Source organism: Bos taurus, chromosome 9, assembly GCF_002263795.3.
Source record: "Bos taurus isolate L1 Dominette 01449 registration number 42190680 breed Hereford chromosome 9, ARS-UCD2.0, whole genome shotgun sequence".
Classification (NCBI taxonomy): Eukaryota; Metazoa; Chordata; class Mammalia; order Artiodactyla; family Bovidae; genus Bos; species Bos taurus.
Window position 1 is genome coordinate 73,815,574 of NC_037336.1, and position 27,887 is coordinate 73,843,460.

Here is a 27,887-nt window from a genome sequence, read left to right on the forward strand (position 1 = left end):
AACCTCTTTACCCAAACCCAAAGAGCCCCTTAAGAGTGGACCAAACATCATTTGTCCTTGTGAGTGTTTTCAGTCTAGTGTTCTAACCTTCTTGAGATCATGAAAACACATTTTTCCCTTTGATTTATTTTATCTAAGTGTCTTGGGCAGCTCCATAAATGGGTTTGTTGATAATAACTATGAACATGTTTTCATTCAAACTATCTCTCTGATGAGTATTTGGTGGCTGTAGAAAGAGAAGCTTTTGCCTATTAGCATAGGGTATTAAAACCTGAAGTTTAAATGTATGAGAATGACTTTGAACGACCTCGCTGAAGCAACACTGTGTAGAAAAAGAGTCTTAAAGTTTAAATGTCTTATATTTGATAGGGCTACAGAAAGGCTTTTCCACCCAAGGCAAGCTTTTGGGATGACGCAAGCGTATGTTTTCATATTGTCAATCCGAAGTCAGTCAAGTCTCCAGATTTCCAAAGGAATAGATCTGTAGTTTAGGCTTGTTGGGTAGGGGAAGTAGAAGGGTCAGGTTTATCATCTGACTGGGTGATAAATCTGTTTTGCATCTGGCTGGACTAAAAATATTTTTTGAAGGGGCCTTCTCTTTGCCTTGTTGTTTCTCAAATTGTCTGTAAAGACTGTACTTTGTTGGCATCAAGGTGGGCTCCCAGTGAGGAGACCCTAGGCTTTAAGCATACTTTTTGACAGAAGACCCCACCAGAAGATCACAATGAGCCCTTGATCTGAAAGAATTGATGGAAGAATCTAAGGTGACAAGAAGAGCTACTTCCGTCCAGGAGGGCTGGCCAGAGTGCAGTAAGTAGGCCCTCCCAGAACTCATCTGTGAGCACAGGGTGAAGAACTTGGTATACATTCAGTGCTTTTAAAAGACTAACTCAAAGACTGAACGAGCAATTTCATTTATATTCTTCTCTGATCAGGATATAGGGCTCCATTCCTGGCCAGACCTGGATATGAAATTCTGAATCTAACAGTCAGCAATCTCACACTGTTCAGAGTCTTCAAATATCTCCTAGCTATGTGTGCTAAGAAACTTCAGTCTTGTCTGACTTTGTGCAACCCTATGGACTGTAGCCCACAAGGTTCCTCTGTCCATGGGATTCTCCAGGCAAGAACACTGGAGTGGGTTGCCATTTCCTTCTCCAGGGGAACTTACCGATTCAGGGATCAAACCCATGTCTGTTATGTCTCCTACATTGGCAGGTGGGTTCTTTACCACTAGTGCCACCTGGGAAGCTCAAATGCCTCCTTGAGTTAGCCCAATAATTCCAGGAAGTGACAACAAAGTTCCCTTTACCTGGCACATTAACCACACCAAGGCCAGTTTTGTGAGTTCAAAAAGTTCAAAGTGAACTCTGTCAGTCATGTCTGACTATTTGTGACTCCATGGACTGTAGCCCACCAAGATCCTCTGTACATGGGATTTTCTAGGCAAGAATACTGGAGTGGGTATAACCCTTAATTGCAGGTAGGCAGTGAAGATGTCTTTCCTGCGTAGTTGCTATAGATTTGCAAGATTTGTTTGTGCTAATGAGGAAAGACCTGCCTCAGCTGTGTGTAAACAGAGGCCTTGCATGATCTCAAAGCTTCTAAGACTCAATTTTACTGAAGATAGGCAAAGGAAATTAGGGAGCAAGACCTATAGGTCCCAACTCCATCCTTAAAGTGGATTTACTCCTCTTAGGCCAGGGACTAAAACATTTACATTGTGTAGTCCAGCAGCTCAGAGTCAACCTTCTAAATAGTTTGGGACATTCAGCAGACTTTCGTTTTAATGTTCCTCTCCTTCTAGACTATTCTTCCAGGCTTACATATCAATGAATGGATTTACTGTTTAAGATTTTAGTTGGAGGCAGGAAGGTAGGAATGTAAACTTGTGAGGGTGAGGGAAGAGCAGTTGGCAACTCTAAGATGTCCTGGGGGTTGGTGGGAGCTGGACCACAGAGTGGAATAAGAAACTGAATGAAGCTCTGTCCATATCAGTTACTCTGAAGAGGGAGCCAAGAAGTAGGCAGCTGACACATGGGTGTCAAGAGTATCTAGGCTGCTGGGAGACATGTTTAAGGAAGAGCTATTGCTTTACCAGAAGCACTGACCAGAAATGGCTCCTGAAATAGAACGAACCCAGGGAAGCATTTGTTTGTATGTGAAATCACTAGGGAACCTGTGGAGAGGTCAGAATGAAAGAGTTGATGTTGGGAAGTTCCTTTGAGAGCTGGGAGTGGGAAAGGTCGATTGCTATGGGGAGTCCACGAGAGTGACAGTTTTTAAAACAGCTACAATCCTTTTTAAGAGTGACCAACAACTATTGTAGAGAGGCGATGTTTGTGAACCAGGCTATTTGGTGTTGTTTAGTCACTAAGTCATGTCTGACTCTTTGCAACCCCATGGACTATAGCCCGCCAAGTTCCTTTGTCATTGAGACTTCCCAGGCAAGAATACTGGATTGGTTTGCCATTTCCTCTTCCAGGAGATTTTCCTGACCCAGGGATCAAACCCTTGTCTCCTTCTCAATAGACAGATTCTTCACCAGCGAGCCACCTGGGAATCAGGCCATAGCAAGAGCTGAAGAAAGGGCCTGCCCAAAAGTCAAATGTTTGAAATAAATATAATTTTATAAAGAAAGTGCATAGTATATGTGTATTTTTAAAGAAAGTATAAAGAATGTGGTGTGTGTTTCTTTGAAAACTTTTATTTTGCAGCTAACATTCATAGACTTTTCACCTTCAACTGACTCATTGTATTTGACTAGTTAAAAATAAAAAATAAATAGGTATATTGATATAACAGGCCAATACTTTGGCCACCTATGCGAAGAACTGACTCATTGGAAAAGACCCTGATCCTGGGAAAGATTGAAGGCAGGAAGAGAAGGGGATGACAGGTGGTTGGATGGCATTAGCAACTCGATGGATGTGAGTTTGAGCAAGCTCTGGGAGTTGGTGATGGACAGGGAAGTCTGGTGTGCTGCAGTCCATGGGATCGCAAAGAGTTGGACATGACTGAGTGAACTGAACTGACTGATACTGGTGTGTGTTCAACTTCCTAATGTTGCATATCTAAGTATTTCTGTATACCCTGACCCCAGTCCATACACACACACTCAACTGATAGCGGAATTGTTGTCTTGTATGAGTCTGATGGTTTTTACTTCTTGGAAGTTGCTCTTCTGGGAAATGCAGTCTACCTGTCATAAATGAAAAAACTGCCAAAGTGTTTCCTACCTTGCTAAAAAGTCAAAGAGGAGGAATTGTGTTTTATAATTGACAAAAGATTAGAACCAGTTCTTATATCCTTGCTTGGAGGTTCAAATCCAGACTTACAACATGTCCACTGACCATGCTATTCTAAATAGAATATATTAACATTAGTGCCAACTGTGACTATGGTAATCCATACAAATGAGGTTCATCAAAAGAAAGTGTGGATTCCACATAAATTTTTTTCTGTCTACACAGCATATGGGACCTTAGTTCCCTGACTAGGGATTGAACTCTTGCCCTTTGCATTGGAAATGTGGAAGCTTAACCACTGGACCACCAGGGAAAGCCACACATAAATGTTTGTCACTATTTGTTTTCTGTCACTATTTTGATTTTAAATGAGATATGAAGAATATGCATGAAAATAAAATCTATCCTACTTTCAATATTAATACTTATCAATATCAGTACTTTTTCTAAAGACCCTTTAAAGGGCTCTTGCGTTTATCTCTCCATCAGTCTCCCCACTAGTCCCAGCCCGCTCCTCCAGGGTACCCTCTTTTTTCAAGCTGACTATTCATTTCTCTATGGCCACCTTGTAGTAACGGCAGGAGCTGCCATGTTACAGGATCCTGCCCCTCCTTTGGTTCTACCTAGGTTCTTCTTTGGTGTAAAGAACTTGGAATCAAATAGGGTATGAGGAAGACCCTCTCCCATGGCAGAAGCTATGGAATGTAAAATTTAAAAGGTGTAGATAGCCATTGTTCCTGCCATGTGTGGAAAACTGCTCTAAAGTGAGAAAGATTGACACTCCAAGAAGAATAAAGACAGGATCTAGAGGAGTAATCCTGTTGATATTCAAGCTCCTGGTTCCACTTATTTCCCTGGATCACTGCCTATCCTGGTATTTGGTTAGTTCAACACTTCCTTGGGTTGCCCGAGCCAATAAATGCCCACTTGTCCTAAGTGGGCATTGCTTGGGTTATTAGTCATTTAAATAAAGAGTTCCATTCAGAGGATTTGGCAAAGTCCTAGGTGTGAAAATGGAAAGAAATCCTGGGACAGATTATTTCAAGGAACCGTAATCAGAAATATTAATCCATAGCCAGACCTATCCATGGCATGAAGTATAAATAGGATATGCGTCATTGGCCCCAACCCACATAGGATAATTTTAAAATATGTTGCAAATTCTTTAGTGTTCTATACCCCTTCAGATGGGATATAATTTTCCCTTCACTTGACTAGGGACCTAATTTAGTGACTAGCTTTTAACAATAACAAAAAATATGGCAGAAATGACTATGTGACTTCTGACATTAGGTCTTAAAATAGATACCTTCTACCTAGTTTTCTCTCTCACAAGCCACTTTATCTAGGAGAATCTAGCCTCTGTGTCTTGCAAGCACTTAAGCGGTCCTGGGAGAGGCCCCATGGAGAGCAACTGAGTTCTGACAACAGCCAGCACCAATTTAGCAGCCCTGTTAAGTGAGCTATCTTGAAAGCAAACTCTCCGGTTCCATAACTGAGCTCTGGTCAATATCTTGACTGCAACCTCATGAGACACCCAGAGCCAGAACCCTTTTACCAAACCATTCCTGAATTTCTGACCAACAGAAAAAAATAAAATGTTTGTATTATTTTAACTCACTACAATTACATTTATTATACAAAAGAGCTGATTCATTGGAAAAGACCCTGATGCTGACAAAGATTGAAGGCAAAAGGAGAAGAGGATGAGATGGTTAGATGGCATCACTGACTCAATGGACACAAATCTAAGCAAACGTGGGAGATAGTGAAGGACAGAGGAGACTGGTGTGCTGCCATCCATGGGGTCACAAAGAGTCGGACAGGACTTAGCAACTGAATAACAACAATAACAACAAAGAAATAATACTATATCCAAGACTGAATGGGGGTCATTTTGAAGAGGTTAGTAAGTCAATTTCAGTAGTAAGTGATGGCAGGAATTCCTCCAAATAGGCCACCCAGTCATAGAAAGGACTGAAACTCATGACTTAGAAGTTTGATCCTCCCTAGCTAAGGTTGAGGAGAATGCAATGGCACCCTACTCCAGTACTCTTGCCTGGAAAATCCCATGGACAGAGGAGCCTGGTGGGCTGCAGTCCATGAGGTCGCTAAGATTTGGATATGACTGAGCGACTTCACTTTCACTTTTCACTTTCAGGCATTGGAGAAGGAAATGGCAACCCACTCCAGTGTTTTTGCCTGGAGAATCCCAGGGACAAGGGAGCCTTGTGGGAGGCCGTCTATGGGGTCGCATAAAGTCAGACACGACTGAAGCGACTTAGCAGCAGGAGCAGCAGCAGCTAAGGTTAAAGGTCCTAAACACAGTTACTGCAGAACATGTAAGAATAGGATCATCTAGTATAACAAAAGGAAAATAGAATAACAAGTGGTCAATATGCAGTGTTTTGTGGTCAAATATATTTAGATTCAAAGCTTTGCTGTGCTAATTTCTGTTTGAACTTGTTACTTATTCATATTTTTTAAAGTTTCATTTTAGGGTAATCATACATTAGGACTTCCCTGGTGGCTCAGATGGTAAAGTATCTGCCTACAATGTGGGAGGCCCAGGTTTGATCCCTGGATCAGGAAGATCCTCTGGAGAAGGAAATGGCAACCCACTCCAGTACTCTTGCTTGGAAAATCTCATGGACGGAGGAGTGTGGTAGGCTACAATCCATGGGGTCGCAAAGAGTCGGACACAAATGAGCGACTTCACTTCACTCACTAATCATACATTTATAAAAGTGTTGTAAAAATTCAAATTGAAAGATTTTTGGAGCATCTTTAATACAGCTTCCTCAAATGTTAACATTTTAGCAGTAGAAAATACAGCATAATAAAACAAGGAAAAACAAACAAAAAGTGAGTTCTAATAACATTTCTTTGAATAATTTTTCTCATGAATGACTGTAATCTCAATTTATATTCATAAAAAGTATATTATGTTAACTAACCCTGTCCCCTCTTTCTCTTTTCCTTGATCCTGTTTTTCCCAAGGCACTTGGGTTGTTATTTTCTCCCTGCTGTTTCAAATTGTTCTTTTCCAGTGAAAATTTATGGGTCCAAGCTTATTTCTCTCTTCAAAAGATGCAGCCATGAGCTAAGAAGCCATCCTAAAGTTTCTCAATCTTAGTTTCTCAATATGTTAGCAAACACAATTTCCATAATGAATGATCCTTCCCCACCATGCCCCACACAAAGAAAATTTGAGAAATTGATCATAAACTTCTCAGCAAAATAGTTCTAGAAATGTGCAAAATATAATAAATTTTCAATATGTGTATCTTTCAAAGAACATTCTTTTTTATCTCATGACATGAAGGAATTTGTTTTCAAAACTTGAACTTAAGAACTATGCAAGCAGAGAAATGAACAAATCAGAGTTAAATCATAGATGACACCAGGTACGTATATGTGTCATCTGTTCATCTGTCACCCCACCCTGAAAATCAGCTCCTTGAAGGCAAGAACCACACATTATTTTGGGTCCTTTGTATCTAACACAATACCTGGCACATAAAGTATGTTCTGACTGACCTCAATATGATAGAGAAGTTTTCTCTTAAAGATTCCATTTTTCAACAATTGATTCAAAACTTGAATATGCATCCTCTAAAACATCTAGATCAAAAAGAGAAAAATTCCTTATAAAGGGTCATTTCAGATATTTATAAATAAAGCTCAGCTGTCAGATACAGGAATGGACCTTTCCACCAATGTGCCTGCAGGACCAATTCATGGTCCACACGAGCCCTGCAGAAGCTCCACTCATGGGTGTTCCAGGCCTCTTCTCAGAGCCCCCTCTACAGAGTCTATGCCTTGCTAGCTTGTCATCACATCTGGCCATAGAGTAGAACTTAGTCCAGAGGGCATGTCAATGGCTCTCTTTTTACTTTTTTTTTTTTTAAACTTTATTATTGAGGACAAATAAAAAACAACTGAAATACAAACATAGTGAAATGATAGTTTCAGTCCACAGGCAGTTTTCGTAATTTGTGGCCAAGAAGGAGCTCCCTGTGCTTGACCAGGCCTCTCTTCCTGCGTGCACTATGCTCTGCCCATTTCTTAAGTCTATGAGACATCAAAGTGCCTTCCTGCAGGGCAGGGCCTTATTTTCAGTGGACATAGCATGAGGCAGTAGCCACAAGCAGTAATGGCCCAATAAATAGCTGTTACATGAGCAAAGGAAGGAAACATGTGGCTAATTTTTCATCTATCTGACTGCATTAAAGGGATGGAAGTGCTGGGAGAAGAAATGTTGGGAGAAGGAGAGACACAAGGCCAATCACTGACATTATAAATGCAAAATATTCACTGCGGGAGCTTGACTTCCCCACATAGCAATTATGTGTCATATTGTGTACGTACTCTATAGCTTACTTCTCAAAACATATTTGTGGGTACATTTTTGCCAATGCTACTTTCGTAACACATGTTCCACGCAAATAACACAGAGCAGCCAGAAGCAAAACCCACCGTGTCCTGTTTTGTTTTATTTCTCTCTGTTAATGTAGATAAGACTCAGGATAACTGAGCTAATATTTTTCCCACCTCAAATAGAATTCTTGTATAAATTAAATTGTAAGTTACCTTCATGTCTACGGAGTAAAAGTCCAGTAGAACAGTTCTATTTTGTACGTGTGTGGTTACCACTTTCTTGGCACCCAGTAAGGATATTTTTGACTCTCTGCTGACATGAGCTATCGAGCCCAGTTGAGAAAACCCTCTGAGTGAAAACAAAAACTCACCAGAACAAATTAGGGATAGGGTACTTGGACGCAGTGTAAGCGTTGTGAAACCATCAGAACATGAGGATTTAGGATGTTCCTTTAAAGCCCCTTAGAATTTCTGAGAACACTCCTTGGGAAGTGTTTTGTTTTCATGGAAAAAGTTGTTCCATGCCTGACAGCATGAAGAAGCACATGAAGACCGGAGGCTGTGAGAACATTTTTGGCAAAAGCCAAGCTGGTAGCAAAAGTCTAAAAATTGTGCTTTCACGGGTCTGTCATAGTGTGCAAACATTTCTAGTCTTTATTTTATGAAATTAAGAATGATATAAAGCAATTGACACCTCTGTTGCCTCCAAGGGAAAGCTAGATTTTGCAGAGTTCTGGCATGTATCAGTGTGTGATTTCTTCAGATCAGCTACTCAGCTGTAATACACTGCCACTGCAGAGTTCACCTGATATGCTTTGGTTCATCCATTTAGCATTCTTCGTTAAACTCTTATGAGAGAGGATAGCCATGGCCACTTTAATAAAGAGGTAGATTTTAATTTTTTTAATTGATTGATTTTAAATTGATTGACATTTATATATCAGAAAAACCAGCATTCCAAATCCTGAAAGATGATGCTGTAAAAGTGCTACACTCAATATGCCAGCAAATTTGGAAAACTCAGCAGTGGCCACAGGACTGGAAAAGGTCAGTTTTCATTCCAATCCCAAAGAAAGGCAATGCCAAAGAATGCTCAAACTACCGCACAATTGCACTCATCTCACACGCTAGTAAAGTAATGCTCAAAATTCTCCAAGCCAGGCTTCAGCAATATGTGAACCGTGAACTTCCTGATGTTCAAGCTGGTTTTAGAAAAGGCAGAGGAACCAGAGATCAAATTGCCAACATCCACTGGATCATGGAAAAAGCAAGAGAGTTCCAGAAAAATATCTATTTCTGCTTTATTGACTATGCCAAATCCTTTGACTGTGTGGATCACAATAAACTGTGGAAAATTCTGAAAGAAATGGGAATACCAGACCACCTGAGCTGCCTCTTGAGAAATTTGTATGCAGGTCTGGAAGCAACAGATAGAACTGTACATGGAACAACAGACTGGTTCCAAATAGGAAAAGGAATATGTCAAGGCTGTATATTGTCACCCTGTTTATTTAACTTATATGCAGAGTACATCATGAGAAACGCTGGGCTGGAAGAAACACAAGCTGGAATCAAGATTGCTGGGAGAAATATCAATAACCTCAGATATGCAGATGACACCACCCTTATGGCAGAAAGTGAAGAGGAACTCAAAAGCCTCTTGATAAAGGTGAAAGTGGAGAGTGAAAAAATTGGCTTAAAGCTCAACATTCAGAAAATGAAGATCATGGCATCTGGTCCCATCACTTCATGGGAAATAGATGGGGAAACAGTGGAAACAGTGTCAGACTTTCTTTTTCTGGGCTCCAAAATCACTGCAGATGGTGACTGCAGCCATAAAATTAAAAGACGCTTGCTCCTTGGAAGGAAAGTTATGACCAACCTAGATAGCATATTCAAAAGCAGAGACATTACTTTGCCAGCAAAGGTTCGTCTAGTCAAGGCTATGGTTTTTCCTGTGGTCATGTATGGATGTGAGAATTGGACTGTGAAGAAGGCTGAGCGCTGAAGAATTGATGCTTTTGAACTGTGGTGTTGGAGAAGACTCTTGAGAGTCCCTTGGACTGCAAGGAGATCCAACCAGTCCATTCTGAAGGAGATCAGCCCTGGGTTTTCTTTGGAAGGAATGATGCTAAAGCTGAAACTCCAGTACTTTGGCCACCTCATGCAAAGAGTTGACTTATTGGAAAAGACTCTGATGCTGGGAGGGATTGGGGGCAAGAGGAGAAGGGGACGACAGAGGATGAGATGGTTGGATGGCATCACTGACTCGATGGACGTGAGTCTAAGTGAACTCTAGGAGTTGGTGATGGACAGGGAGGCCTGGCGTGCTGCGATTCATGGGGTTGCAAAGAGTCGGACATGACTGAACGACTGATCTGATCTAATCTGAAAACCAGCACATTGGCTTTATTGATACAACATAATAGGTTTCAGGTGTACAACATCATAATTGGATGTGTGTGTCTCCTTGGAAGTGGTTATAAGTGTAGTGAACATCCATCACCACACAGTTACAGTTTTTTTGTGTGTGATGAAAACTTTTTAAGATCTACTTTCTTAGCAACTTTCAAATACACAATACATACCATTAATTGTAGTCACCATATGAACATTACTTGCCCGGATTTAAATTGTTAGCAAGTCACCATAGTGTAGAAGCATAATGAAACCTGTGTGTGTTAGTTGCTCAGTCATGTCTGACTCTTAGCTACCCCACGGACTGTAGCTCGCCAAGCTGCTCTGTCTATGGAATAGACACATAGTGCAAGAATATTGGAGTGGGTAGCCATTCCCTTCTCCAGGGGATCTTCCCAACCCAAGGATTGAACCTGGGTCTCCTGCATTGCAGGCAGATCTTTGTTGTCTGAGACACCAGAAAAGCCCACAATGAAGCCTATTCAATTCTAACTCTATCTTTAATTTGTATCTGAAAGAACAGCCAGGGCAGGATACATTTTAGTATGTCAACTAGATAAGCTGGATATTAGCATTCAGGATATGAAACAGAACAGAGAAGATTACAAAGATTTTGAAATTTTGTTGTCGTTTAGTCGCTAAGTTGTGTCCAACTCTTTTGCAACCCCATGGACTTGTAGCCCTCCAGGCTCCTCTGCTCATGGAATTTTCCAAGCAAGAATACTAGAGTGGGTTGCCATTTCCTTATCCAGGGGATCTTTCTGACCCAGGGATTGAACGTGCGTTTCCTATATTGGCAGGCAGATTCTTTACCACTGAGCCACCAAGGAAGCCTTGAAATTACAGATGGAAATAATCAGATATGGGATTAGCAGCATTTTGATGCAGGTGAAGGGAAACTAACTTAGAGAAGAGGAAAAAATGAGAATTTCAGCAATCAGGTTACATGAAGAGCAGGTTACAGCAGAACTGAGCAGAGCCAGGGTGGGCCAAGATGTCCTTAGATAATCAAGTGTGGCCTTACTGGCACAGTTATTATCCCAGAGGGGATATGCTCGAAAAAGCCCATTTCTGCTGTTGTACAGTGTGACCTTTGGTCCTTTCATTTTCCCTTCCCTCCTTGAAGAGGCAAGAGCCACAGCATAATGGGAAAGGGCACCTGCTTTGCAGCCAGCCCTCCCTGGATTTGAGTCCTGCTCTGACACTTAACCAGCCAGCTGTGTGATTTGTGTGAGTTTCCTAGCCTTTATGCCTCCAACTTTGCTTCATAAAATGAGCCTGGTGATGCTCACTTCACCGACTGGAATATACTTGACTCCTACTAGGTAATATTTCTTACAGAGACATCAAGGCCATTTCTTATTAGCCAAAGTGAATCAACTGGCATCATAAGTCAGAAATCCCTCAGTAACTGTTTAGTACTAATTATAAGCAATCTTAAAATTAAGAATACCAACATTGTAAATCAACTATACCTTCATAAAAAATAAACTTAAAAAAGATAGTACTATCAGCATATAGTTAGGCAGTTACTAGCCACTAATTCTTTCACATTTAAACATTTTATAGTGGTGGTTTGCTTAGAGTTTGAAAAGCAAAAAGAACTTTAGATTTTGAAAAGAAATGATAGGTTGCTTTATTTCAGAAAACACAGCTATCTGAGTAGTGTTCTAAGAAAAACAGACAGTTTTTGAAAGTACTTTACATGGACTGAATAGTGAAAGGGCTAAAGCACAGGGGGAAAGTGGATTACTATTTTAAAGTATGTTCAAATAATATTAAAAACCTTACTGTAAGTATTGTGTTGGTTTTGCCACTGAGTGCCAGGGCTTGTCTTCCTTTTTAACCCGCAAAGATCCCAGCACCTGCAGTTTGGATAGTAACAGATCAAATCTTTTGTAATCTGAAGCAACTCAATGGAAGTTTGGGATGAACGTAAAACTCGAGGTCCCCATCTTCCCTGTTTCCCTCAGGCTATAAACAGACCAAACTGAGCCGAACCTAAAGTAACTTGATTACGACCTGGCAGCCCCCCTCAAGCTGTGGCTGCCCTCACTCTCTTTGGCAGCCAAGAGAATTTAGTCTTCCCTGACTGTATCCGTCTCCTCTGCTCCCATTCACAGCTCAGCCTTCCATGTTTTCTGCCAGCCTCTTGAAATTGCTTTCGGCATGGAGCTCACTGTAGACTTAAGAGGAAGCAGCTCCCCCGTGGTTCCTGTAGGGCTCCACATCGTCCTGGGCTGATATTCCAGCAACAGCCCTCTGCGAGCCCTGCCGGTGGACAGAGCCTCATCCTGTCACTGACCTCTGCCCTCTGAGGTTGAAAGCAGTGTGCACTGGGCTGAGGGATGGGGCAGGAGCAGGCATCCTTGGAAAGACAAAGGACACACGCTTGGGAGTCACACACATAGGCCTGGAAGGAAATGGGGATCTTTTGTCATCAAAGCCTGTGTTCATTCTCTGAGAATTCATTTGTATTTTGAATAATCAGAATTTCAAATTATCTGAGTGCCTTAAAGTCACCACGATCCTATTCGTTTAATTTCAGTGAATAGATTAATGTGTTTGTTTTACAGTGGTGCCTGGGTTTTCATTTGAAAAAATTTACAGGAAGAGCCTCTCTGTCTTTAGTCGACTTCCTAATTACACTAATTTTATGGGATTGATATATTAGGCTCTGGGGAAAGGGAAAACAGGGGCAGGGAGGCCACAATACAATCCCTTATTCTCAGCTCCAGACAGCACAGGAAATCCTCAATTAAACTGTACCACTTCCCTCAGCACTCAATAAAACTCACGCATTATATTTAATATCTTTAACTCATTTGTAATAATGATTTTATGTGAAGTGAGTGAAGTAAATTCATTCCTTCTAGACCTTCTTTTTTTTTGGTCTTGTTACAAAGGAATGTGTGTTTCCGGTGAAACATCAAAATTCGAGAAGAATAAATCATGAAAAATTCAAGTTTCCTTCTGTTTCCCTTAGGTTTTCATTTAGAAAACTTTCTGAAATGTTTTCTCTCAGTTCAGGAAGGTAGATAAGAGGGCATCTCCCCACTCACAGCCAAAAAACTGTGCACTTAATATTGTGCTGGGACTTTTTTCTTGACAGGACCAAGAGGGATATGAGGGTCCCCAGACCCAGAGAGGACACAAATGCCACAGGGCAGCATCTCAGAGAGCAAGAGACTCTGGGCCTGGTTATGCTGTCGCCTTTTTTCCTGTGGTGCGAGGTCTGACTGAGAACAATGTTTGCCTTGTGCCTGCTCTGTCAGGAAGGGTGGCTGGACCCTGACAATGAGCAACTTGGCATGCAACCTTCTGAGTCAGTGGCCCAGTTAGGGTCTGGAATGATTTTCCTCACACCTCTGCTCCCCAGCCTGACCTGTGCCACCACCCAGGTGAACGGTAGCTGAAGAAGAGCTGTTCGTTCCCGGAAGTGATCCTTTCACCTGTCATCCATGGCTGAGCAGCACAGGACCTGGGGGCCTGGGTGGATCACAGTTGTGAGAGCACATTCACTTTATGGTGAGCATCTGAGAAGGGCCAGCCCCACCCATAGGATCAGCTCATCCTACTGAGGAGGATGGACTAATCCCGTCCAGTTCCACTGTTCTCTACCCTGACCTGTCCCTGGGTGTTCCTTCCTCCAGAACTGTGTGTGTGTGTGACCCTCTGTGTGCTCCTTACCTCACTGAGGTGAGTATTCAGGACTCTGTCCTGACATCAACTGGCTTGCAGGCTTAGCATTAAGTGCTGTTCCCATCCTGGTAAAGAAAGGAGAACTTTAGGTTAGACTAAAGACAAGAAAAATAAAAGATTCAGAGCAAAGTTCTTTCCAAAAGTACTATTTATTTAGATGAGTATTTTTTATAATTTTTTAAATTAGAGGATAAATACTTTACAATAGTGTGATGGTTTTTGCTATACATCAACATGATGAGTATTTTCTCTCTCAGAGGAGCACTGAGTTTAGGAAGGCTAGAACCCCTGACAAACATATCCCTTTCCTACGTCGTCAAAATGTTCTTGGAGACTCTAAGAAATCATCCTGATTCTGTAAGTCTCCAAATGTCCAGAGCTTCTCTGTGGTAGAAGAGGAACAAATGGCTAAGAGGATATGATTTCTCAAAATCCTGTAATCCTGACTGTCTCCTATGTGATTCTGAGGAAGGAGGAAGGAAAGGGCTTAACCATTCGGATCCGGGTACCTCTAGGGGTCCAGCAAGACTTCTGGACATCCAGAATACTCATTAAAAATCTTCTCCAAAAAGCTCATCAATTTTAACGGCATTTTTAGCCTCAAAAGATTATTTGGTTACAAAATTAGCCTAATGATTATTGCACATATGAAGATAATATTTTAGCACTAAATTTAATTTATACTAATGAGAGAAAATTGCTGTTAGTCTCAAGATAGATTATTTTTGACTACTTCAAAACATGTTTTGAAGTTCCTTAATCATCTTGATAGCATCTCGTATACTCAGAATGTTGTATTACCCAAACCATTGACATCAGGCCTTAGCTGCCCATAGGACAAAGGGGTAGATTTTTATCTTCTGGCACCCTTTGCATTGAAAACGCACTCTGCACAAAATGAGTGCTTAATAAATAATGAATTAATTGGCAGGGACCATTTAAGGTGCCAAGAGCTTTAACCTAATATATTAGTGATTTAATATTTAAGTTTTGCTTTTGTGTTTAGAAGGGAAATAGAGGGAAATGTGGGCTATTTGAAAGGAGCACTCAAGTTTTAAATCCTATCTCCCAGCCATAGATTTGGACAGGTTAGCAATCTCTCTAGGATCCTATCTGAAACTTAGCTATAAAAGGCAGATAATGATACTTTCTCACAGGGTCACTACAGGGATGGGCTATGATCACCTGTGAAATCACCAGTACAGGACACGTTCTGAGTATAGCAAATGACTTTCCTTTTCTTCCATCTCTACATGGTCCAGTTGATCCATCCTCTACAAGGTTAACAGAAGAGTTGTAATAAACATTCAGGCAACATGCTTTTTCCTTTAGTTATAGTAGAAGGATAAAATAAATATATTTACCCACTCATGCATTGCTCAGCCCATTCATTCAACCTTTAACCAACACTCTGTGAGTACCTAAATCTGTCAGGCATGGTACGAAGCAATGGAGTTTACAAAGAAATTTAAGACACAGTCCCTCCTTTGAAGAATGTATCCATTTTTCTCTTCACTGTAGTTCATCTACCTTCCAACTGTGGAGATAAAGGAGAAATAGACCAAAGAGTTGAGGGAGGGGAAATGTAAAAACAAAAAGAAAAATTTTAACAGAAGTTCTTAAAATTTTATTGATATAAAAATGAAGAAATTATTAAAAATAATAATACAGCAAGTTATGCTGTATATAATACACCAGAGAAAATTGTGGCATATCTCATTTAGTTACGGCAAAATTAGCTTTTGGTTTGTGGCATGTACTCTGAAGTTTCCAATGAAGTAAATAATATTTTGTTGTTTACCCCACTCTATTTTCCTAATGTTTCTTTGAATTGATCTTGTCTGAGTTAACAGACATTTTCTGGAATATAATTAGTTGATATCATCCAATTCATCACTCTTTCTTTTCAAAAACTGTTCCCATCATTGTGATGAATAGCATTATGTTCCTTTAAACTCACCAGGTGTGTTGATATTGAAGTTAGGATGTGCCCAGAGTGACAGCTTCTGAAGTTCCCTTCACACATTTTTGCTGTCTTTTGAGACTATCTTTTCCCAGCTTTAAGTTTTAGATCAGGAACGAAGCCTGAATCTCTCCCAGGCATATCTGTTAGTGATCTGCTGCTGCTGCTGCTGAAAAAGAAATACCTGGACTTCAGTATTTGCCTGATTTAGGAAAAGAAGAGAAGAGATACTCATTAGATTTGCTTCAAAATGTTGAAAGAATGGCATAGGCGAAAGTGTTTTCGCAAACTCCTTTTTGCTGTCTTTGCCATCCCCGCAGTGTGGGAGGGACCTTTACTCTGACAGCTGTATGCAGTGAGGAATTTTTACCATTCTCACCTGTAGTTATCTGTCAGTGTTGGTAGCATGATTTTTTAATATGAAGATGGATTCTTTTTAATGGGGAAAAAACTCTTTATACCTCAAACTTAGCATATATTTTTGTGTGGGCAAAATAAAACAATCTGATAATTAAAGCTATTGCTGGTATGGACCCTGTTCTTGACCCCTGCATAATCCAAACTGATCCCTAAAGAACATTTGTTCCCTAGCAGGTTGCCTTTCCTTCCTCCCATTAGCGTCTTGCCAGGAAGTCCCAACTGGCTGTACTTGAGAGCCATGAAGACTGAGGAATAGATGGCTCCATGCTCCAAGTCACAGCTGCCAGCAGTTCCAGTGGCCTCTGTGGGGCATTCATCTCCTTCTCTCTTCCGCTTTAGTCTCTTAGGTGCCCATGCTCAAGCCCTGCAGTGTCTTACCACGGGGCCTTTGAGTGAGGCCCATCATATCTGATTCCTCACCTAACAGTCTGAGATTTTTGTCCTCTTCTTCTATTCAAAATAAACAAATAGCCCAGATAATAATATGTCAGACATTACCTTTAGTGTCTCTGCTGCTCTTAAGCAAGTTAGGCATTAAAATAGAACATACAGACCAACAAACAATAAGCAAGTAATTAGGTAAAAACAGTTACTTTAAAAAAATATTCTGATCACCACAGGCCATTTTCTTTTTTGTTAACGGGCACTGCAATTTTGAAAGATTGCATCGATAAAGAAAACTGCACACTATCTTAACTAAAATTGACATCCTTCTTAGTTTTCTCTTTATATCACACAAATATATCCACTTTCACTACAGTAATAGACATGTTTTCTATTTTTATTATTTAAGGACAGAAGTAATCATCAATCACAACTTTAAGAAACACAAGATTGTAAATGGGGATTTGCTAACTAAGTTAATACTGTTCCTACCAAATATGAAGAACTTTTGACAATTTGGGGGGGCTGTGAAGACTTATCATTTCAATTTAGCTTTTTAAAGATATAAAAACTGCAAGATTCCTCTCCCTCTCTGCAATTACTGTTTTTACTAAACTCCAGGTTTCCAAGCTCCTCAGATTGGGGATCCCTGGTTAGAGTTTGTCAAAAATAAACTTAGATTTTTTTACTGCCTCATTTCTTGCAGCAGCTTGTTTCCATGGGTTGATGCTCACAGAGCAGCCAAAAAGATACAAACATGATTTCCTGTGATCCTAGTACACGGGTTGTCTATTACATGAAGTGTGCCAGGAGATCCTTGCCCTACATAGCCTGGGATGGAAAATGTAGAAGGAAAAAAAGGGTCAGGATAACAAGGACCTGAATTGAAAGAATGAGCAAAATTCAGCTTCTCCTCTAGATTTTTTTCACTCTAAGTGCCATTCACAGAAATTTGGTATCCATGGAGACGAATGCAGTACATGCTAAGGTTACGTATTCGCTGCAGATACAGCAGGCTGGCTATCCAATCTGACGCTACATTTAGGAATAGCAGAGGGAAAATGTTTGAGAGAAGTGTTGAATAATTAATTGAGTACCTATCACATGCAGGGAACCAGGATTTGCACAATGAAGGATACAAAATATACAACAAACGATCATAAATATGGAGCATTTGTGTCCAGGTAGGAGTCTCAGCTACCTTTAGCATTCTAGCTTTTCTTAAAGCTGTAATACTATCTATGGAAATATGAGAAAATGTTCCTATCATAAATTTGCATTTTAACCCCTGCTTTGGGAGAAAACAAAATGTTGTCAAACATAAGATGGAATTTTCCTGAGACATATTTATAATTGAATGATAAGAAAGCAAGAATTCCCAGAAATTGAATATCATAACATCCTTGCAGGCTGGTAACCAGAAACGAGGCAAAACTGGGGAGAAATGGAAATAACTGAGAGAAGTAAGTGTTCTATAGCCTGATGCTTTAATCAGGGTGAGAGAGCTGTCATGGCAAGAAGAAAGGAGTGCGTTCAGAGAAGAGAGGGGAAGGAAACAAGTAGTCTGGAAACAAGAACCCATTCAAGAAAGCTGATGTAGGTTATGACCAGGAATGGGAAATTCATGGTGATTTCGGTGGGAGTCAGGGGAGAAGGACCCCTTGGGGGTTAAGGAATTCCCTGGGCTGCAATTCAGTCTGAACTCAATGTTAAATGTAGAGATGCCAGCTAGAAAAATTCCATGAATTCTCAGTGGAACTGGGTGAGAGTTCTGGCATAGTCTTAGGGAATAATCCTGGGAAAGAATTAAAAGCTTTCCATTGTTCTAATTGTTTGCTCAGGTCCTGGCTCAGTAGGTAAAGAATCTGCCTGCCAATGTAGGAGATGTAAGAGACTTGGTGTTCGATCCCTGGGTGGGGATGATCCCCTGAAGTAGGAAATGCAACCCACTCTAGTATTCTTGCCTGGAAATTCCATGGACAGAGGAGCCTGGTGGGCTCCAGGCCACTGGGTTGTAAACAGTTGGACACGACTGAGCACACACTACTACTATTGTTCTATTAGACTCAGGGAATGATATATTTGGATCAATTTTATAGCTTCTTAAGAAAAAGTTAAAAGTTAAAATCACCCTGCTGCTGATTCATTGGTCAGCCAGGTGTATGATTTGGAGAAGGTGGGAAAGTCTGTATTGATTTAAGATCATGTCACATAGAAAATGTGGTAATGAAATTGTGTCATGGCATAGGAGATAACAGGGGAAAACAATTGACCACTCTAGAGAAAAATGCATCCTTATTTTCAATCTCTTGTTAAAACATGTCCCAGGCTACTCTTTAACCCGAGAATTAAGAATATTTTCCTGTTGACAGATGTCTACCTCAATAAGTAAGCTGAGTCATCCTAGTCATATAAAATGTTGTATGTATGTGTCTTTATGTTCACATACTAAACACTGGAAATAGTTTTCATGCCGCTAATTAATTTTGCATGTGATTTATTTTACTTAAACATTTTTTTTAAATTTCACGTAACACATGAATTATGGCCAACATGGCAGATCCACACTGTACCTAAGCATCTCCACTTGCCCCTCTCTTCAGATAAATGTTCAAAGTCACCATAGTGTGATTGTAAATCTGAAGAAGAAAGTCATCATATGCCCCTGGGTTTTTTTTTTAACAGAGAGATTCTGAAGTTTATGTGGTATGGACTTAGCCATAACTAGGTAGATCTGATAATATTAAAAGTTCCTCATCTCCTTGAGCATGAAGCTGCAAGATGCACACCCTTGTTCTATTTCTTAAGTGACTGGTTAAAGCCAGTTAGTGACACTGAGATAAGAGACCTGAGATGAATAAATTGGCCCCTCCCTTAATACAAGGATCTGTTTCTCAGGAAATATCTGGTTTGCTATCATTAGAAGTATCTACTTCTCCTTTTACTGCATACACCCACATTATGCCAGTTCTGCATGTATTCTCATTGTTCTTCTGAGGTCCCCCAAATAAATGTAAAGGTGGAGTTTCCAGCTGCTAGCAAGCCTCCCTGAGACGTAATTTCTTACAGCTTTATTTTAATGCTAGGTGGAATATTTGTTCCACTGCCCCTGCCCATCAAAACCTTTGTCTTCTTGCAAAATAAGAGACCCATGCATTGGTCACTCATTAAAGTATCCAATTTCTGTCCCCTGGGTTCACATAATCTGGATTCCCAGCACAATTCAACTGCTCCTGGGTTAGTGGCTATGCAGCTGTAAGGACCTCCTTTCAGTCTTTTTGAATTATATCCTTTGACTTACACATAAATTCTCTACCCACTCTCGCTTGTTTGCAAATTCAGTCATTAAAGAGAGCCATGTATTGATGGCATCAGGTTCTGTATTAGGTGCTGGGAACATATATCTAGTTAGACTTGGTCCAACGACATCATAAAGCTTACTGCCTAATGGAGGTATATTGTTGTTTTTCAGTTGCTAAGTCGTGTCTGACTCTGCAACTCCATGGACTGCAGCAAACTAGGCTCCTCTGTCCTTCACTATCTCCTGGGGTTTGCTCAAATTCATGTCCATTGAGTCGGTGATGCTATCTAACCATCTCATTCTCTGCCACCTCCTGCTCCTTTTGCCTTCGGTCTTTCCCAGCATCAAAAAGTCTTTTTCTAGTGAGTTGGTTCTTCACATCAGGTGGCCAAAGTATTAGAGTTTCAGCTTCAGCATCAGTCCTTCTGGTGAGTATTCAGGGTTGACTTTCCCTTAGGTTTGATTTCCTTGCAGTCTAAGGGACTCTCAAGAGTGTTCTCCAGGACCACAATTTAAAAGCATTAATTCCTTGGTGCTCAGCCATCTTTATGGTCAACTCTCACATCTGTTCATGACTACTAGAAAATCCATAATTTTGATTATATGGACCTTTGTAGTGGTTTCTGCTTTACTGAAAAGTCTCTGCAAAGTGTTCTCTGCTTTACTGAATACTTAAGAAAGCTGTGTATGTGCTTTCCTAAAATAAAATGCTTTCCTACTTACTAGAAGACTACCAAAAAATAATATGTGAGTTGAACTTTCCTTAAATGGAATTCAGGTTTTAAATGCCCTTATACAGCTTGCTATTTTAGGGATTCCTGTAAGGTTAATAATCAAATTTTAGTTTTAAAATTTTTATTATGAATCTGAACTTTTGCAATGAGAAATTTTGTTTAATGTTGGAAACTTTCATAAATAGCTCAAAAAAGTCCAGCATTTCAAAAAATGCATAAAAGTAAACCTTTATTAATATAAATGGAATCTCTATTTTAAATGCTCTCAGGGAAATTGTGATTCAAAGCAATCCTGATATAACAACACAAAGAACATAATTAACCATTAACTTATTTTTAATAAGTTAGGACTTTCAAGTTATAATTTCTGTGTTACAAATGCAAAAAATGTATCAATATAAAAATTTAAACAATAGGAAAAGCAAAATGAAAATTATGGGAAAATATATGTTGATTCAATGAAAAGAAACACACTAGCAGTTCATTACACAAGACCTTTTTACCTCTTGTGTTTGAGGAAGCAAATTCCCTCGAAGTCTTTGCCTTGGAATCTCTGTTTGTCCATGTATTATTTTGTTAGGGTTACCATAACAAAATACCATGAACTGATGGCTTGAACAACAGAAACACTCACAGTTCTGCAGGCCAGAAATTCAAAACCAAGATGTCAGCAGGGCTGGTTTTATTCTGAGGCATCTCTTTTGGATGTTAAACAGATGTCTTCCCCTCTGCTAACTATAAGTGTTCTAATCTCCTCTTCTAATAAAGACACCTGATTTGGGATTAAGATCCCATTCTTACAAGTTCATTTTAACTTATTGCCTCTTTAAAGGCTCTAGCTCCAAATGTAGTCACATTCTGAGGTTCTGGGGTTAGGGCTTCAGTCTGTGGACTTGGGGGCACAACACAGCCCATAACACATCTCTAGATTAGAAAATTCCATTTTACAAATAAATAGCAATGCAAGCTTTTTTTCCTCCTATAAAAACTTCAGTGTAGAGTAGGTTATCAGATAACTGCTATATTCACAGTAGACTTTCTGAAAATCAGTTGAGATGGTAACAGTGCCTACGTTGGATAGCAGAGAGCAGAAGAATGAAAAATGGGCCCCCAAAATGAATGGAAAATGAGTGGAGAACTGGGTTAGAAAATGCTGCCAGGGAGCTACCTACAGGAAGGTATGCTCACAGATAGCTGGATGAAGGTGGGGAGAGCAGAGCTGCAGAAAGATCTCCTGATGCCTGCAGGCTGAGGAGTCCAATTACACAGGAGGAAGTGTGTAACTGAAGCTAAATTGTGATTTACAAATTCGCCCTGGTGGGGAATGGTTAATGTTAAACATTAAATGCAAGAGTTTAGAAGTTCTTTACTTCTTGCTTTCCAGTTATTCTTTCTGTTTGATGTTTTTGCCATGGTTTCAAGCTGAATTAGCACTTTGGAGGAACGATCTCGAAAAGCTGATTTAGGAAATAGTTTTGCTGAAAGAACAGCAGCGGTACGAGGAAAAGAGAAAATGATCTTAAATGCACAGGAGGAAATCTGGTAGTGGGGCAATACTTCTCTTCTGCCAAATTTAAGTAATTCATTCTTAATGTATTTTTTGCTGATGATATAAGCCCTGGCTCATGGTAGGTGCTCAGCAAATATTTGTAAATATTATTAATATTTACTTTATACTTACCAACAGCTTTCCTGCAAAGAAGTAAAAATTCCATTTTCAAAGGTATTAAGATGTGCTTTCATTGCCCTCACTATTCTCTCACCCACAAGGAGAAGGATTCAGATGGGCAGATAGGGTTACAATGAAGCAGAAAGGAGAAGCTGGTATAGAAAAGAGCATCAGTTGTCAGGAAGAGGGAGCTGTAATTTGGAAGAGTGGCGTGTGCCAGAAGGCTTGGATCAGATTGAGCATGAGGATTAGAACCCTAGGGGCTTTGAACCAGGAGAGATAGGCTCAGAGGCTGATGAGCTGGTCAGCGCCCCCTGAGGATGTTAGAGGTTATACCTCTTTTTCTAAAGTCTTAAAACTTCTGAATTTTGAAACCGTGGGTGTTTTCCCTTTCTCAAAACACAATTTTGAGGGGTCCTATGATACAGGTTATTTTTTAGGTTCTTTTCTATCTAAATTGCTACTTTTTCCCCATATTTTTGCAGGCTTCTCTTCCTTTGCCTACCTCTTAAGTATTGGTGCTCCTTTTTCCCCCCAGATCTTCTTTTTAAAAATATATCATATCATATATGTTTAATGCATATCATGTATGTTTTATATAGGTTGAAAATATCTTTAAAACTATCCCTTGGCCTTAAATTTTATTTCAGTGGCTTGTATCGTGCAGAGGACTTTAATTTTGGTGTAAGATACCTTATCAACTTTCTTTGTGGCCTTTGCTGTTTTGTCTTTTTGAAGAAGTTCTTCACTACTTTGAGATCACATGTATCCATCCAATCATATATTTTCCAACAATTTTAACATTTTGATTGGTCACGTTTTAGTGATTAACTATAGTTTCTATTTGTAAATGTTTTTTAGAATGAGTCTAAGTTTAAATTGTTTGGATGTTGTATGTTGCAAATGAGTGGCCTTGTCTCAACATCATTTATTAAGTAAATTCTTTCTTCACTCATTTAAAATACCATCTTTATCATGTACTAAGTTCTTGTACAAGTCGATTCTCTTTTAGACTTCATTATGTTCCATTGGTTTATTTTTCTATTTATTTAGGCTTCCCTGGTGGCTCAGCGGTAAGGAATCCTCCTGCAATGCAGAAGATGCAAGTTTGATCCCTAGGTCAGGAAGATCCCCTGGAGAAGGAAATGACAACCACTCCAGTATTCTTGCCTGGGAAATCCCATGCTCCAAGAGGAGCATGGTGGGCTACAATCCTTGAGGTCGTGAAAGAGTCGGACACAACTGAGCAACTAAACAACAACAACAACATATCAATTCCACAATGTTATAATGTTTATAGCTAATTGTGCTTAGTTGCTCAGTCATGTCCAACTCTTTGGGACCCCTTGGACTGTAGCTTGCCAGGGTCTTCTGTCCATGGGGATTCCCCAGGCAAGAATACTGGAGTGGGTTGCCATGCCCTCCTCCAGGGCATCTTCCCAACCCAGGTCCCCGGCATTACAGGTAGATTCTTTACTGTTTGGGCCACCAGGGAAGCTCCTTATAGCTAATTGTTAGGTATGAAAGGTGTTCTGTTTCCCTCTCAGCAGATTAACATGTTCCATCCCGAGACATATTTTTCCTTAGATTCCATAACACCATCAGTTCAGTTCAGTTCAATTGCTCAGTCGTGTCCGACTCTTTGCAACTCTGTGGACTGTAGCACACCAGGCTCCCTGTCCATCATCAACTCCTGAAGCTTGGTGAAACTCAAGTCCATTGAGTCGGTGATGCCATCCAACCATCTCATCCTCTGTCATCCCCTTCTCCTCCTGCCTTCAATCTTTCCCAGCATCAGGGTCTTTTCAAATGAGTCAGTTCTTCACATCAGGTGGCCGAAGTATTGGAGCTTCAGCTTCAGCATCAGTCCTTCAGTGAATATTCAGAACTGATTTCCTTTAGGATGGACTGGTTGTATCTCCTTGCAGTCCAAGGGACTCTCAAGAGTCTTCTCCAACACCACAGTTCAAAAGCATCAATTCTTCAGCACTCAGCTTTCTTTATAGTCCAACTCTCATATCCGTACGTGACTACTGGAAAAACCATGGCTAAAAACCGAAACACCATATTCTCTTTTTTTCTCATGTTGCCACTTTGCCCATATTTTTATAGGCTTCTCTTTGTCTACCCCTTAAATATTAGGGTTCCTTTTGGTTTTTCCCCAGATTCTCTCCTATCATCATGCAAGACACACTTTCTGGATGATCCCATTGGCTTATATGACTTTTTCACCAATATCATGGTATCAAAACCTCTAAACCTAGTTTTTCTGCCGAGTTTTATAAAAAGGTATCCATCTTCACGTTAATGTTGAGTTCGAAACTGAATGTACATCTTCCCTGCCAGACCTAACTCAACAAGTGGCACCATTTGTCATGCCTGAAACTTGAGTGCCTTCTTTGACAGTCTCATTCCTTAGCCTCATCCCACAGTAAATCTCTCATCTCTTACCTTCAATCCATCACCAAATTATATTGATGACATTTCCTAACCAACTGTTAAATCTGCTCATATCCCCTTTCCACATCACCACCACCCTATTCCAAACCACCATACTTTCTTTTCTGGTCAAGCCACCAGACTTCCTTTTTCTGGTCTCCATACAACTGTCAAACTAATATTTCAATAAACTAACATTTCAGTACAGATCTGGTCATGTTGTTTATTGTATGAAACTTTTCACTATGTCCCCATTTTTCTTGGATGAAAGTCCAAATTTCTGAATATGATTAAAAATCCGCATACTGTCTTCACTTTTTTCACTACAGCCACACTGAGCTCACTTTGGTCCCAAGAATGAACCATGCTCATCTTCACTTATCTTTGTGTTATCATCTCAGCATGCAGTATACATGCATCCCTGGTACCCCCTGTTTCTATTGGCATTTCTCCTTACTCATCTCAAGTATTCTTCTTTTTACCAGAATATCTTTTACTTATCTTTAGACTTCAGATGTGGCTTTGTTCAGGGAGAAGCCTTTTGGGTTTGAAAATCTGGTGTTCATTTCTTCCCTAAATACTCTGAAACTATCCTGAACTTCCTCTCTCGTATTATATATTTCACCATAGTATAATCACCAGTTTAGTTGTCTGTATCCAGCATGAGACCCTTCAGCTAATAGTAATTCAGTAGTGTTATTTTAATTCCCTAGTCACAAGCCTTTAATAATCCCTCATTCCTTAATCAGTAAAGGTCAGGTTCCAGATTTAACTTTCTACAGTTTTTCACTAATCTACTATGTTGGGGTTGCAACATATTATTCCTGTCCCATATCTCATATTCCCATTATACTTAAACTAACAGGTCAGTTCTTCAACCTAACATGTGTTTTCCTGGTCAAGGATAAATGAACGCTCCATCATTATGCATTCTTCCCAAATTCCCCCATGTAGAAGTAATCTCCCCTTTCTCTGAATTTCCATTGTGTCTTTTTACTTTCAGAGCCTTTGTTGCATCTTTCCTCTCATTACTATTATAAAACATAGTCTTATTTTTGAAGCCAAGTATATAACTTTTAAAGTTAGAGACCACATCCTCTTGATCTCTGTCATTCCCCAGTAGTATGTTGAACATTAACCACTGGTTTCTGCCTATGATATATACTCAGTATTTCTTGAACAAATTTAACATCTGTAAGGGCACTGAGAAATTTATCTTTCTAGAGATGCAGTAGGAGAAAAATCATATTTTCTATCTATTAGTAGAGAAAATAGAGAGTTGAATTATAAAGGAGAGAAAATGACAAAGAGTGGTCATTTTTATGAGTCATGGGCTATTTAAGAGGATTTGGGAAGAAAATGAAAGGACTAGAATAAGGTGACTCCTTTAAGATTATTTTTATAACTAATAAATTTCAGAAAATGTGGTCACTTCAAATATCATGTTTCAAAGAACACTCCAAAATATGTATTAAATAATTATGCCTCAGAATACCAGCTAGTATTTTAAACACGTAGTCTCAGATGGATATTACCATGCTTGGTAGAGATGATTAGACAGGTATATATATAATCCTTAAAGTTTTCTCAAGCTGCAAGTGGTGAAGTATTTATAGCAGGGGGAAAAGTGTCCCCTCTCGGAAACACTAACACTATATTGAATTTGTTAGGACTCCCTGTTAAAAGTAACAAAAATCCAACCTAAATGGCTGCAGGCAAAAACAAGATTTCATTGGCTCACATAATTGACAGGATTACTCCACTCGTGATATAACAAAATATCTGTAGTCTGAGTATTTAACAATAGAAATTTGTTCCCTCATACTTCTGAAAACTGGAAGTCCAAGATCACAGTGCCAGCAGAGTTGATATCTGATGAAGGCTCTCTTCCTGGCTTGTAGATGGTTGCCTTTTGATTATATCCTCACATGGTGGAACGAGAGGATGGTCTGGTGTCTCCTCCTTTTCTTACAAGGTACCACACCTACTGGCTTGAGGGTCTACCCTTAAGACCTCATTTAACCTTAAGTACCTCCTTATGGGGAGAAGGCAATGGCACCCCACTTCAGTACTCTTGCCTGGCAAATCCCATGGACGGAGGAGCCTGGTAGGCTGCAGTCCATGGAGTTGCTAGGAGTTGGACACAACTGAGCGACTTCACTTTCACTTTTCACTTTCATGCATTGGAGAAGGAAATGGCAACCCACTCCAGTGTTCTTGCCTGGAGAATCCCAGGGACGGGGGAGCCTGGTGGACTGCCGTCTATCGGGTCGCACAGAGTCGGAGATGACTGAAGCGACTTAGCAGGAGCAGCAACCTCTTTATGGACCCCTAACTCCAAATACGGTCACATTGGAGATTAGGGCATACATATGTTTGGGGGGGAGTGGGTGCAGGGGAGATGCAATTCAATCCATAACACTCACTGTTGAAACTTGACTTCTGAGAGACCACAATATCTTTCTTATGCATCTACCTCTGTGGATACTCCTTTCTGGTCTCTTTTGCTGGATCATTTTCAATTTCCCAATATCTAAACATTGGGAGCTCCCAGCGTTTAGATCTTGAGTCTATTCTCATTCCCTAAGTGATTTTGTGCACACCCATGACATTCAATACCAATTCGCCTTTGGTTCTGGACATCTCATAGATATTGTAAAGGTAGCATGCTGTGTGGTATCATTTTAAGTCATGACAACTAAACCCAAATATGCCCTCAGTGCTCCTGACCAAAGAACACTGCTCTTTACTCTCCAGATGACTAGTTCACATATTCTCTTTTCAAACCTCCACCTCTCTTAGTCAATACTCCTAATGCCTATTCCACTGAGAAATTAGAAGTTACAAAGAATTTTCATTCACAATCGTGCAACATGACCACAACCCACCTAGCCCTACTTCTATTATTCACTCTGCCTTCTCTCCTGCTTCTATGGATGAATCATCCATGCTACTTTCTAAAGCCAATCACCCTTATTTAGTGTTCCATCACTCCTATAATAAGTTAACCCAGACTTTCATGGATCTGGAGGTGGATCTTGCTAGGTACTCTGCTTAGAGTCTCACAAGACTAGAAACAAGGGGTCAGCTGGTCTGTGTTCCTTTCTCAAGGTTCTGCAGGAAAATCCATTTCCAAGTTCATTCAGGTTTTCAGAAGAATCCAATTCCTTGCAGCTGTAGGATTAAGGTGATTTTCCTTGCTGGCTATCACCTGGGGGTAGCCCTTGGC

General features: G+C 40.1%; 1 protein-coding gene and 1 long non-coding RNA gene across 2 annotated transcripts in view; one reads left to right on the plus strand and one right to left on the minus strand.

The window, feature by feature from the left end:
- The first annotated feature begins 442 nt into the window (after positions 1-442).
- The window catches only part of PDE7B (phosphodiesterase 7B), a 380,722-nt gene continuing 353,277 nt past the window's right edge, over positions 443-27,887 (plus strand). Inside the window, exon 1 of the mRNA XM_024996621.2 lies at positions 443-810. The gene's annotated coding sequence lies outside the window, so the exon portion shown is untranslated. The remainder of the gene's footprint in view (positions 811-27,887) is intronic.
- The window catches only part of LOC104969602 (uncharacterized), a 20,569-nt gene continuing 4,054 nt past the window's right edge, over positions 11,373-27,887 (minus strand). Inside the window, exons 2-5 of the long non-coding RNA XR_009495857.1 lie at positions 15,709-15,880; positions 15,113-15,285; positions 14,934-15,022; positions 11,373-13,813 (exon numbers count right to left, since the gene is read on the minus strand). This is a non-coding gene — a long non-coding RNA (uncharacterized lncRNA). The remainder of the gene's footprint in view (positions 13,814-14,933; positions 15,023-15,112; positions 15,286-15,708; positions 15,881-27,887) is intronic.